Here is an 11,173-nt window from a genome sequence, read left to right as displayed (position 1 = left end):
AAAAAAAAAAAAAAAAAAAAAAAAAAAAACTTCCAGGTTCCACCACCAGAGGCTTCGGTAGGTCTGAGATGGGGTCAAATCTGCATTCCTCACAAGTTTCCAGATGAGCTGACGCTGCTGGTTCAGGGACCCCACTTTAAGAATCCCAGCATGGAAGAGAAGAAAAGATATAACCCTGTCTGCACCCGCTGGCTCCTCCCGAGAGACTGGCATAAGGTGAGTGCCAGCCAGACGTGGCCGTCACCGTGGCTGCACAAAGCCTCCGAGGTTTCTGCCAGCTCTGGGGGCTCATGTGCTCGTGGCCGCTGTCCTGCTTTTGCAGATTCCTTGCAGCTGTCGCCTTTATTTCTGCCCTGGAGTTGACCCAAATAAGGGGCAAGAACTGCAGGACATTTTTCCCTGCACCCAGAACAACTGCAGGTATAAGGCTGTTAAGCTGTTGTGTGAGCAGGATTTTCCTAAAGACACAGCACACAGGGAGAAAAACAGAAGTCACCTTCCTGAGGCCGCCCCATGCTTGGGTTCTGAGGCTCTTTGCTCCCTCCCCACCTCCTCATCTCCTTCCTCCTCTCCCCCCTGGGGCAACCTGAACAACTTGGCTCTCTCCCCACTCTTCTCCCTTCTCTGCCACTCAGCTGTAGTCCTGCCTGAGGCCAAACCCTTGAACAGGGAGCCAGCGCTGGAAAGTTGTGGAAATCCCCATGTGTGAGCCTATGATGAGGATGCTGAGGCTGAGCCCCAGCCTGGGGGAGGGGGTGCCCTGATCTGAGCAGACCCTGAGGGCAGACAGGAGGCAGCCAAGGCCTGGAGCTGGGTGCCACTAACCACCTCTACCCTGGAGGTTGTGGGATGCTTGGGAGGAAGGATAGGGCTGGGCTTCGGGTCTGCGCTACTTTGGTCCCGAGATGGAGTCTAGGAACATTTGTGGGGATGCCAGGGATTCTGTAGCAGTAGGACAGGGACGGCGGGTGGGGGGGGTCCCTCTCACTTCTTCAGCTCTCAAGATTGCTTACAACAGACCCCAGTTGAGATTGCGCCACTGCCCTCCAGCCTGGTGACAAAGCAAGACTCTGTTTCAAAAAAAAAGAAAAGAAATCACTGAGGCCAGCCGGGCACGGTGTCTCACACCTGTAATCCCAGCACTTTGGGAGGCCGAGGTGGGCAGATCACCTGAGGTCAGGAGTTCGAGACCACCCTGGCCAACATGGTGAAACCCTGTCTCTACTAAAAATATAAAAAATTAGCCAGGCATGGTGGCGTGCACCTGTAGTCCCAGCTACTTGGGAGGCTGAGGCAAGAGAATTGCTTGATCCTGGCAGGCAGAGGTTGCAATGAGCAGAGATCGCCCTGCTGCACTCCAGCCTGGGCAACAGAGCGAGACTCTGTCTCAAAAAAAAAAAAATTACTGAGGCTGGTTGGGTGCGGTGTCCCACTCCTATAATCCCAGCACTTTGGGAGGCCAAGGTGGGTGGATCTCTGAGCCCAAGAGTTCCAGACCAGCCTGGCCAACATGGTGAAAACCCTTCTCTACACAAAATACAAAAATCGGCCAGATGTGATGAGGTGTGCCTGTAGTCCCAGCTATGCGGGAGGCTGAGGTGGGAGGATGGCTTGAGCCTGGGAGGTTGAGGCTGCAGGGAGCCAAGATGGTATCACTGCACTCCAGCCTGGGCAACAAAGTGAGACCCTGTCTCAACAAAAAAAGAAAGAAAGAAAGAAAGAAATTCGGAGGCTTTTAAGCCTCAGAGGCAGAGAGCCTGCTGACCCCTTGAGGTGCTGAGAGGTACCAGTTTTGGGGATTGGAGTTTAGAAAACTCAAGGAGGACAGTATCTTTCTAAGGCAGTTTGATTTTTTGATTTTTACCTTCTCAGGTACAGGAAAAGTGACCGTTTCCTTCTCTGTGAATTTCCCACGGATTCCAAGGGGCACAGACAGACCCTGACAGGGTGGGGACCCTCTTGGCTGTCAGCTTATTCTGAAATTTGAATTTCCAATTCACCTAGAGGAATCCAGAGGGGAAGGTTGTTATTTATAACCATGGCTTCCTTCTAAGGAAAGTAGATCCTGCTTCATTAAATAAAAGGCCCTTTTGTTCTTAAAAGGCCTTTACTGGGTTTGGCTTGGCAGCCTGGTTTGGGAAGAGCAGTGGGGACTTGGGAGAACTGAATTGCCTGGTCTGATGTATGAGAACTGGAAGCCCCTGGGGCACCGAGGCAGGGGCTGAAGGAGGGAGGGGGGGTAGATGGGTGCCAGCAGATGGGAGCAGCAGCCCTGCGTGGGCAGGGCTGGAGGATGCCTGAGAAACCAGCTTGTCAGAGCAGGGACGTCCCAGTGCCACTTTCAGTCATGTACTAAGCCGCCTCTATAACTCTTCCAGGGACCCACAAATCTTCAGTGAAATTCTGCTTACAGAGCAGTCTGGTATTCACAGTTTCTTGGGAGAAGAAACGGGCTGCATCTACATTTGAGTCAATTCCAGGGCAGAAATAAAGGGAACAGCTGCTAGAATTCAGCAGAAGCCGGAAATCAGAGGCACACAATTGTAAGCCTGAGAAATTGCAGAAGCCTTGTGGAAAGTAAGGGATGGGGTCTGAGCCAACTCTATTTCAATCCCAGTGGGCTGGCAGACCCTAGCTACCAACCATGGGTCCTGCTTGGGGGCAGACATTTGCCCCCTGCTTCCTTGCTAAAAGAAGCTAGTTTTGTTCCAGTGGGAGGACAATGTACTAATTACCCCCAGGTGGATGGTGACTGGGATAATTACATTTGATCCACTCCCATCGGCTGGTAATTGGGTTGGGGAGAAGCATGAGACCCCGTTCTGGCCAATGAAATAGGAGGGGGAATCTGCTGGCGGCTCCTGAGGAGAATTTTCCTCCTCTAATAAGAAGAGATGTCTTAGGAGGAGCCCTGCCCGAGCCTCCCTTCCTGAGATGCTGCCCGTGACATGCAGCCACACAAAAGTGCAGGCTCCAGGGTCAAACCATCTGGGCTAAAATCATGGCTCTGCCTCTGATTGGCTGTGTTGTCTTAAGCAGATTACTTGACCTTTCTGTACCTGGTATTCCTCATCTGCAAAATGAAAATAATTGGACTTTCCTCACAGGGTGTTGTGAAAATCAAGAGTGAATACACTTAAAATGCCCGGGTAGTTCTAGCACATGATAAGCACTCAATACATAGCAGCTGTCATTTCGTTGTTCTCTGTGGATATGATGCTTGGAGCCATTGTAGTCATCATTCCTTTTTATTTTTTTTTGAGACGGAGTCTCGCTGTATCACCCAGGCTGGAGTGTAGCAGCTTGATCTTGGCTCACTGCAACCTCCGCCTTCTGGGTTTAAAGCGATTCTCCTGCCTCAGCCTCCCAAGTAGCTGGGACCACAGGCTCGTGCCACCATGGTCCGGCTAATTTTTTGTGTTTTTAGAAGAGACGGAGGTGAACCATGTTGGCTAGGATGGTCTTCATCTCCTGATCTTGTGATCTGCCCGCTTTGGCCTCACAAAGTGCTGGAATTGAGCCACTGACTGCAGGAGGGCCTGAGCCACCACACCCAGCCTGTAGTCATCTTTCAGCCATGAAGGGCTTGACTCAAAAATAGTCTACCCCAAGATATCTTAAGATAAAACTCCTGACTCTTTTTTTTGAGATAGTCTCACTATATTGCAGAGGCTGGAGCCTGGACTGAAGTGGTGTGATCATGGCTCACGGCAGCCTTGACCTCCCTCAGACGATCCTCCTGCCTCAACCTCCTGAGTAGCTGGGACCACAGGCACATACCACCACACTTGGCTCATTTTTAAAAATTATTTGGGCTGGGCGCAGTGGCTCATGTCTATAATCCCACAGTGATGTGTACCATAAGATTGGGTATGTTCCCACCTCACTCTTCTTTTTTTTTTTTCTTGAGACAGGGTCTCACTCTGTCACCCAGACTAGAGTTCAATGGTGTAATCACAGCTCACTGCAACCCCCACCTCCTGGGCTCAAGCAATCTTCCCACTTCAGCCTCTGGAGTAGATGGGACTAGATACGTGGGCCACCATGCCCCTCTTATTTTTAGTATTTTTTAGTAGAGATGGGGTCTTACTATGTTGCCCAGGCTGGTCTCAAACTCCTGAGCTCAAGTGATATGCTCACCTCTGTCTCCCAAGGTGCTGGAATTACAGGCGTGAGCCAGTGTACCTGGCCTGTTTGTGTGTGAGAGGAGTGGGGGCAGGGAGAGAGAGCAAGGGTCGGAGTATTCAGCTTTGATCCAGGCACAGAAGAGCCATTTTGAAGGTGGGCACAGTTGCCCCACCAGACATAAACCACCTAACTCCAACCTCTTACATACAAGAAAACAAATGATCTTATTTAACCCACTGTATTTTTTTATTGCTTCACTGCAGCAGATCTACATGAAGTTCCAGAATATCAGGAGGAAACAGTAGCACAGAAATACTGTCCTGTGGGTGTTACTGTGACCCATTGTATAAGTTAGCTGTTGCTGCATAACAAACCACCCAAGACTTAGGGCTTAAAACAGTAATGCTTCGCCAGACACATGCCTGTAATCCTAGCACTTTGGGAAGCCGAGGCAGCCAGATCACTTGAGGTCAGGAGTTCGAGACCAGCCTGACTAACATGGTGAAACCCTGTCTCTACTAAAAACACAAAATTAGCTGGGCATGGTGGTGCATACCTGTAATCCCAGCTACTCAGGGGGCTGAGGCAGCAGAATCACTTGAACATGGCAGACAGAGGTTGTGGTGAGCTGAGATCACGCCAATGCATTCCAGCGGGCCACAAGAGTGAAACTCCGCCTCAAAAAAAAAAACACCACAGTAATGGTTCTTTTATTTCTCATGATAATGTGGGTTGACTGCTGATTTTCCAGGGCTTACCTGTGCAGCTACGTTCAGCCTGAAGAATGGCTGCCGCCTGGGTTCAGCCTCACTCTTCATGATGTCTTTCATCCTCAAGGACGACCATCTAGCTAGGTTTCCTCACATGGCAGCTCCAGGGCAGTTCTAGGAGAGTAAGCCCCAAATCACAAGTACTTATCTGGCCTCCGTGTCATGGTCACTGATGTCCCACTAGCCAAAGTAAGTCACGTGGCCAATCCCAGAGTCACTGTGGTAGGGGCCTATCCAAGGGCGTAGATACCAGGAGGCTTGATTCATTGGGCCATTTGATTAACAATCAATCTCACTCTATCATGCCCCATGAATTTTAGAAGCTCATTACAGATAATTAGAAATCCTAGAGCAGTGCTCATTAGGCCATCTGCACAGGGACTAATATAGGGTTAGGGGCAATTGAAATTCCTTCCCCTATTTAGTTATTCATCACCTAGCTCCAAAAAAAGTTTCAGGTTGTTTACATAACTACAAAAGAGTCTTAAATGATAAAATTAAAAATGAATGTTGGTGAAAATCAGAAGACAGAAAAGGAAAGCAGAAAAAAAAAGAAAACATGGTATCAGGAGTAGGGGTAGAACAAAAATTGCCTCTCCCAGGGGCCCAGGCTCCTGCTAGGAGAGGGACATGAGGTCTCAATAGACAGGGCTGGGGCAAGACCAAGGAGGTGGTCAGGGCATGGTGGAGAGGATGGGGGGATGTGGCCTTCCGGTGAGCACCAGCACTTTGTGCAATTTGTAGCACTCTGGGAGCTGGGATGAGGCTACATCTAAAACACCTCTCAACCTTTGCTGTGCATCTGCATTGCTTATAGAACAGGTTTAAATATAGATTCCTAGGCCCAATGTCTAGAACCTGTTTTTTTGTTTGTTTGTTTTGAGACAGAGTCTGGCTCTGTCACCCAGGCTGGAGTGCAATGGCGTGATCTCGGCTCATTGCAACCTCCGCCTCCCAGGTTCAAGCGATTCTCCTGCCTCAGCATCCCAAGTAGCTGGGATTACAGGCATGGGTCACCACCCCTGGCTAATTTTTTTTCTTTTCTTTTCTTTTTTTTTTTTTTGAGACAGGTTCTCACTCTGTTACTCAGGCTGGAGTGCAGTGGTGCAAACATGGCTCACTGCAGCCTCAACTTCCTGGGCTCAGGCGATCCTCTCATCTCAGCCTCCCAAGTAGCTGGGAACACTGGCACTTGCCACCACACTTGGCTAATTGTTTTGTTTTTTTTTGTAGAGTTGGATTTTGTCATGTTGCCCAGGCTGGTCTCAAAGCAATCCACCTGCCTTGGCCTCCCAAAGTGCTGGGATTACAGGCATGAGTCACAGCACTGGGCCTAGAATCTGTATTTTTTTTTTTTTCAGTCAGAACTCCCTCTGTTGCCCAGGCTGGATCTCAGCTCACTGCAACCTCCACCTCCCAGGTTCAAGCGATTATCTTGCCTCAGCCTGCTGAGTAGCTGGGACTACAGGTGCATGCCACCAGGCCCAGCTAATTTTTTGTATTTTTAGTAGAGATGGGGTTTCACCATGTTGGCCAGGCTGGTCTCGAAATCCTGACCTTGTGATCTGCCCACCTCGGCCTCCCAAAGTGCTAGGATTACAGGCATGAGCCACCACACCCGGCAGAATCTGTATTTTTAACATGCTTCGCAGGTGATTCTAAAGCAAGTGATCTTTGAACCACATTTTAAGTGACTTTGAAACCCTTAAGTGGGTGCCAGAATCTGGGAAGGATATTCACAGGGGAAGAGCAGGTGAGAGGAAAGGTTCTTAAATTAAATGAGTTCTCAGACTCTCAGGAAGATCCTAGAAAAGGGAGGGGATGCCATGGGCTCTTGTACCTCCCTGATATCTCAAATCCTTTTTTTCTGCACAGGACACACCTCTTCCTTGAATAGCTATCCTCCTAGTGAGTTTCTCTGCCCTCAGCAATATTACCTGCCCTAGGACCTGCCCGACCCCTACACCATCGTGGCTGGGATTCCACCCCTTCCCTGCCATTGCTGATTGGACCAGGGGTGGGCACCTGACATGGCTGGGCCAATTAGATTCTCTCTGCCAGGAAACTGGAGCGGAGATAAGGGTCTTTGGTACCAACTCTGGCTGTGCTCCACAGTGACAGCCCATGAACCCCCGCTGTCAACCTCCACAGGACTTCCCTGGTCCTTGCCCTTCCTGGGTCTTCACTCTTCAATTTCCCTTTGTCCCGTGACACACTCTGGTGCCCTCCCACTGGATTCCATTTTTGGCTGAGTTGGCTTCTGTCACTGGCCTCCAGAGAAGCCTTCACTGCAGCAGGCTGGTAGGGTGAGATGGGGACAGTTAGTGGGTTCACAGTTGTCCCTGTGGTCTCAAACTGGGCTGTCCTTAAAAAATGGGTCCATAGAGGCTGAACGCTGTGGCTCACGCCTGTAATCCCAGCACTTTGGGAGGCTGAGGTTGGTGGATCACGAGGTCAGGAGTTCAAGACCAGCCTTGCCAAGATGGTGAAACCCCGTCTCTACTAGAAATACAAAAATTAGCTGGGCATGGTGGCGAGCACCTGCAATCCCAGCTATTCAGGAGGCTGAGGCAGAGAACTGCTTGTACCTGGGAGGTGGAGGTTGCAAAGAGCCGAGATCACGCCATTGCACTCTAGCCTGGGCAACAGAGCAAGACTCCATCTCAAAAAAAAAAAAGAAAGAAAGATAAAGAAATGGGCCCTAGATGGGCTCATTTTCCTGAGGAAACCATGGAATGCCAAAGGCTGAGGCTATTGTTGGAAAAGCTGTGGCAGTCGCTGGAGGACGCTTTTCTGCTATGGCCAGAACACGCTGCTGAGACAGAGTAAGTACCAGTCAGCGAGGGGCAAAGCAGGAAGTGAGCCACTGGGAAGTTGGTGGGGCCTGCACATGACATCTTCCTCATCCCTCTTCAGACACAGAGCCCCTCATGGATAGAAGATGCTTAGGCCAGGCGCGGCGGCTCACGCCTGTAATCCCTGCACTTTGGGAGGCCAAGGTGGATGGATCACCTGAGGTCAGGAGTTTGAGACAAGCCTGGCCAACATGGTGAAACCCCGTCTCCACCAAAAAGACAGAAAATTAGCTGGGCGTAGTGGTTGGCACCTGTAAGCCTAGCTACCCGGGAGGCTGAGGGAGAAGAATCACTTGAACCCAGGAGGTGGAGGTTTCAGTGAGCCTAGATTGTGCCACTGCACTCTAGCCTGGGCAACAAGAATGAAATTCCATTTCAAAAAAAAAAAAGTCCTGAAGAGGTGGTTCATGCCTATAATCCCAGCACTTTGGGAGGCGAATGCGGGCAGATCAAGAGGTCAGGAGATCAAGACCATCCTGGCTAGCACAGTGAAACCCGTCTTTACTAAAATACAAAAAATTAGACTGCTATGGTGGTTCGTGCCTATAGTCCCAGCTACTTGGGAGGCTGAGGTAGGGGAATCACTTGAACCTGCGAGGTGGAGGTTGCAGTGAGCCGAGATCTTGCCACTGCACTCCAGCCTGGTGACAGAGCAAGACTCCATCTCAAAAAAATAAGAAAAGTAGATGCTTAAACTCATTTATGCCTAGTGTTCCATTATTGGAACACTAAGCATATGGGAGTTATTTATATCCTACTGCTCAAGGGCATCGCCAAACAAAGCAAAAATTTGCAATTTGCAAGAGTTCAAAAATTGCAACTTCAGGCTCAAATGGGTTCTCTTTGATAGTTCTTGGAGCCATGCAAACCACTGCATATGAAGATTTACCTAAAGATCAATCCAAAGGCTAGTGAGGTAGTCAGCCTCCAAGATGGCCCCAGCAGCCCCTGCCTCCTGCTAGTCACAACCTTGTGTGCTCCTCTCACGTTAAATAGGATTGACCTGGGTGACCAAGGGAGTACAACGGGAGTGATAGCATGTGATTTTTCAAGGCCAGGTCATAAAAGACATGCAACCTTGCCATATTGGAACACTTCCTCCAGAGCAGGGCAGCCACCATGTTGGAGGAAGCACAAGCATCCCTGTGAAGCCCATGCGTGAGGATCCAAGGCTGCCTGCCATCGATCAGCACCAACTTGTTGACTATGTGAGCTGTCTTTGGAGCGGATCCTCTGGCCCCAGTCAGGCCTTCAGTTGTCGGTTGTCCCAGCTAACATCTTTTTTTTCTTCCTTTTTTTTTTTTGAGACAGAGTCTTGCTCTGTCACCCCGGTTGGAGGGTAATGGTGTGGTCTCATCTCACAGCAATCTCTGCCTTCCAGGTTCAAGCGATTCTCCACCTCAGCCTCCCAAGTAGCTGGGACTACAGGCATGTGCCACCACGCCTGGCTAATTTTTGTATTTTTGGTCGGTGTTTCACCATGTAGACCAGGCTGGTCTCAAAGTACTGACCTCAAATGATCCACCTGCCTCCACCTCCCAAATTGCTGGGATTACAGGCATGAGCCACCGCATCCAGCCACAGCTGACATCTTGACCACAACTTCATGAGAGACCCTGAGTCAGGGCGACCCAGCTAAGCTGCCCCTGGATTCCTGACCCTCAGAAGCTCAGTGAGAGAATAAATGTAGATAAGTGTACATTGTTTTAAGCGGCTAAGCTTGGGGATGATTTGTGTCCTAGGAACAGAGCACTAAAATACCTGAGGATGAGAATGTGCTGGGTTTGGAGTATCTCCAGAAATCACTCACAAAGGGGGTGACCAGGTGAGGCTGCGTGGCCCAGATTTGCCTCAGTGGGACTTCAGGCACCAAAGGCAGACGTGCACAGCCCTTCCCCTTCTCCTGTATCCGCCCCTTTGGAAACAGAGGGAGGGAGCCCATGCTGTAGGATACTGCTGCTAACATCCCTGGCCCTCTCTGGTGTGCCCTGCTTCATCGGCATGAGAGCCAAATTAAATCCACAGTTCCTCTGATATTCAGAATACCAGTGTTGTAAGAGTTATTAAGAAATTATTGGCCGGGCGCGGTGGCTCAAGCCTGTAATCCCAGCACTGTGGGAGGCCGAGGCGGGTGGATTACGAGGTCAAGAGATCGAGACCATCCTGGTCAACATGGTGAAACCCCGTCTCTACTAAAACTACAAAAAATTAGCTGGGCATGGTGGCGCGTGCCTGTAATCCCAGCGACTCAGGAGGCTGGGGCAGGAGAATTGCCTGAACCCGGGAGGCGGAGGTTGCGGTGAGCCGAGATCGTGCCATTGCACTCCAGCCTGGGTAACAAGAGCGAAACTCCGTCTCAAAAAAAAAAAAAAAAGAAAGAAAGAAATTATTTTAGGCAGATAGAGAGGAAAAGAGTCTTTGGGAAGTTTTCATTTTTTAAAGTACCTCTGAAAAAGTTTCTTGTAAAGCTCAGGCTCTTAGACCCAGGCAGAGCAACCTTTAATATGCAAATGTAGGTCTTTAGAAGCTGGGTTCATCCCACTTGGCCGGGCTGGCAACCTTTAATATGCAAATGTCAGCGTTAGAAACTGGGTCCATCCAACATGGCGATTCCTGAAGCCTTCTTGCCCTTGTCCCATGTGTTCCTGCCAACATGGCTGCCCCCACATATCTGCACGTGTGCAGGGCATCTTGGTGCCCTGCATTTGCATATTAAAAGCCTAGGGCTGGAGGGCCAGCTATTTCAAGGCTAAGTGAATGACATGCCTGGTCAAACCAATCCCCTGAGCCCTATGCAAATCAGACACCCCCTCCTCAAACCTCTGATATATACGTGGCTGGTTTGCCCCCAACTTGGGGTTCCCTCTCTCAGCTTTGTAGCCTCCCTATGTCTCTGTACAGGGAGCTTCTTCCTTCTGCCTTCTCCCTTGCCTACTAAACTCTCTGCTCCTTAAAACTGCTCCACGTGTGTCCATGTTATTTTATCTAAACCCGCATGACCACCAAGAACCCTGGTGTTCCTCCACTCACTGGAGCTGTATCACCAGGATTTCTGAGTGCCTTTCCTACTAGTGGTGGAAGGTCCAACGCTTCTTCTCCTGAGGGAGGTCCAAGGATCCCAGAATGTCTGACAGTCTAAACGAGGCCATCCTGACCCGTTTTTCCCAGCAGAGAAAGAAACCAGAAAATCTCATCTAGACCTCTGAGGGACCCTGCCTTCCCCAAACCAGAATTTCCAGCGGTTTCTCAGAGTACATCTGAGGAAATTAAATACTGCCTTTGCAAAAGCCCCAGGGACCCTTCTGATAGAATAACTCTGGGATATTGTTGTGGTTGGACCATTTATCCCAAACAAAACTCATGTTAAAATATTTTTTTCTTTTCTATTTTTGAGAAAGGACTTACTCTATTACCCAGGCT

The 11,173-nt window shown here is 49.8% G+C and overlaps 1 long non-coding RNA gene across 1 annotated transcript; it reads left to right on the top strand.

The window, feature by feature from the left end:
- Positions 1-64: 64 nt before the first annotated feature.
- Positions 65-2,104, top strand: LOC116566661. Its single transcript, XR_004275947.1, has 2 exons — positions 65-216; positions 1,873-2,104. It is a non-coding gene; the product is annotated as an uncharacterized LOC116566661 (long non-coding RNA).
- The last annotated feature ends 9,069 nt before the right edge of the window (positions 2,105-11,173 follow it).

Source organism: Sapajus apella, unplaced genomic scaffold (genome assembly GCF_009761245.1).
Source record: "Sapajus apella isolate SASKATOON/1434 unplaced genomic scaffold, GSC_monkey_1.0 scaffold43, whole genome shotgun sequence".
Classification (NCBI taxonomy): Eukaryota; Metazoa; Chordata; class Mammalia; order Primates; family Cebidae; genus Sapajus; species Sapajus apella.
Note: the sequence above shows the minus strand (reverse complement) of the source record. Positions and strands in the feature narration are given on the sequence as shown.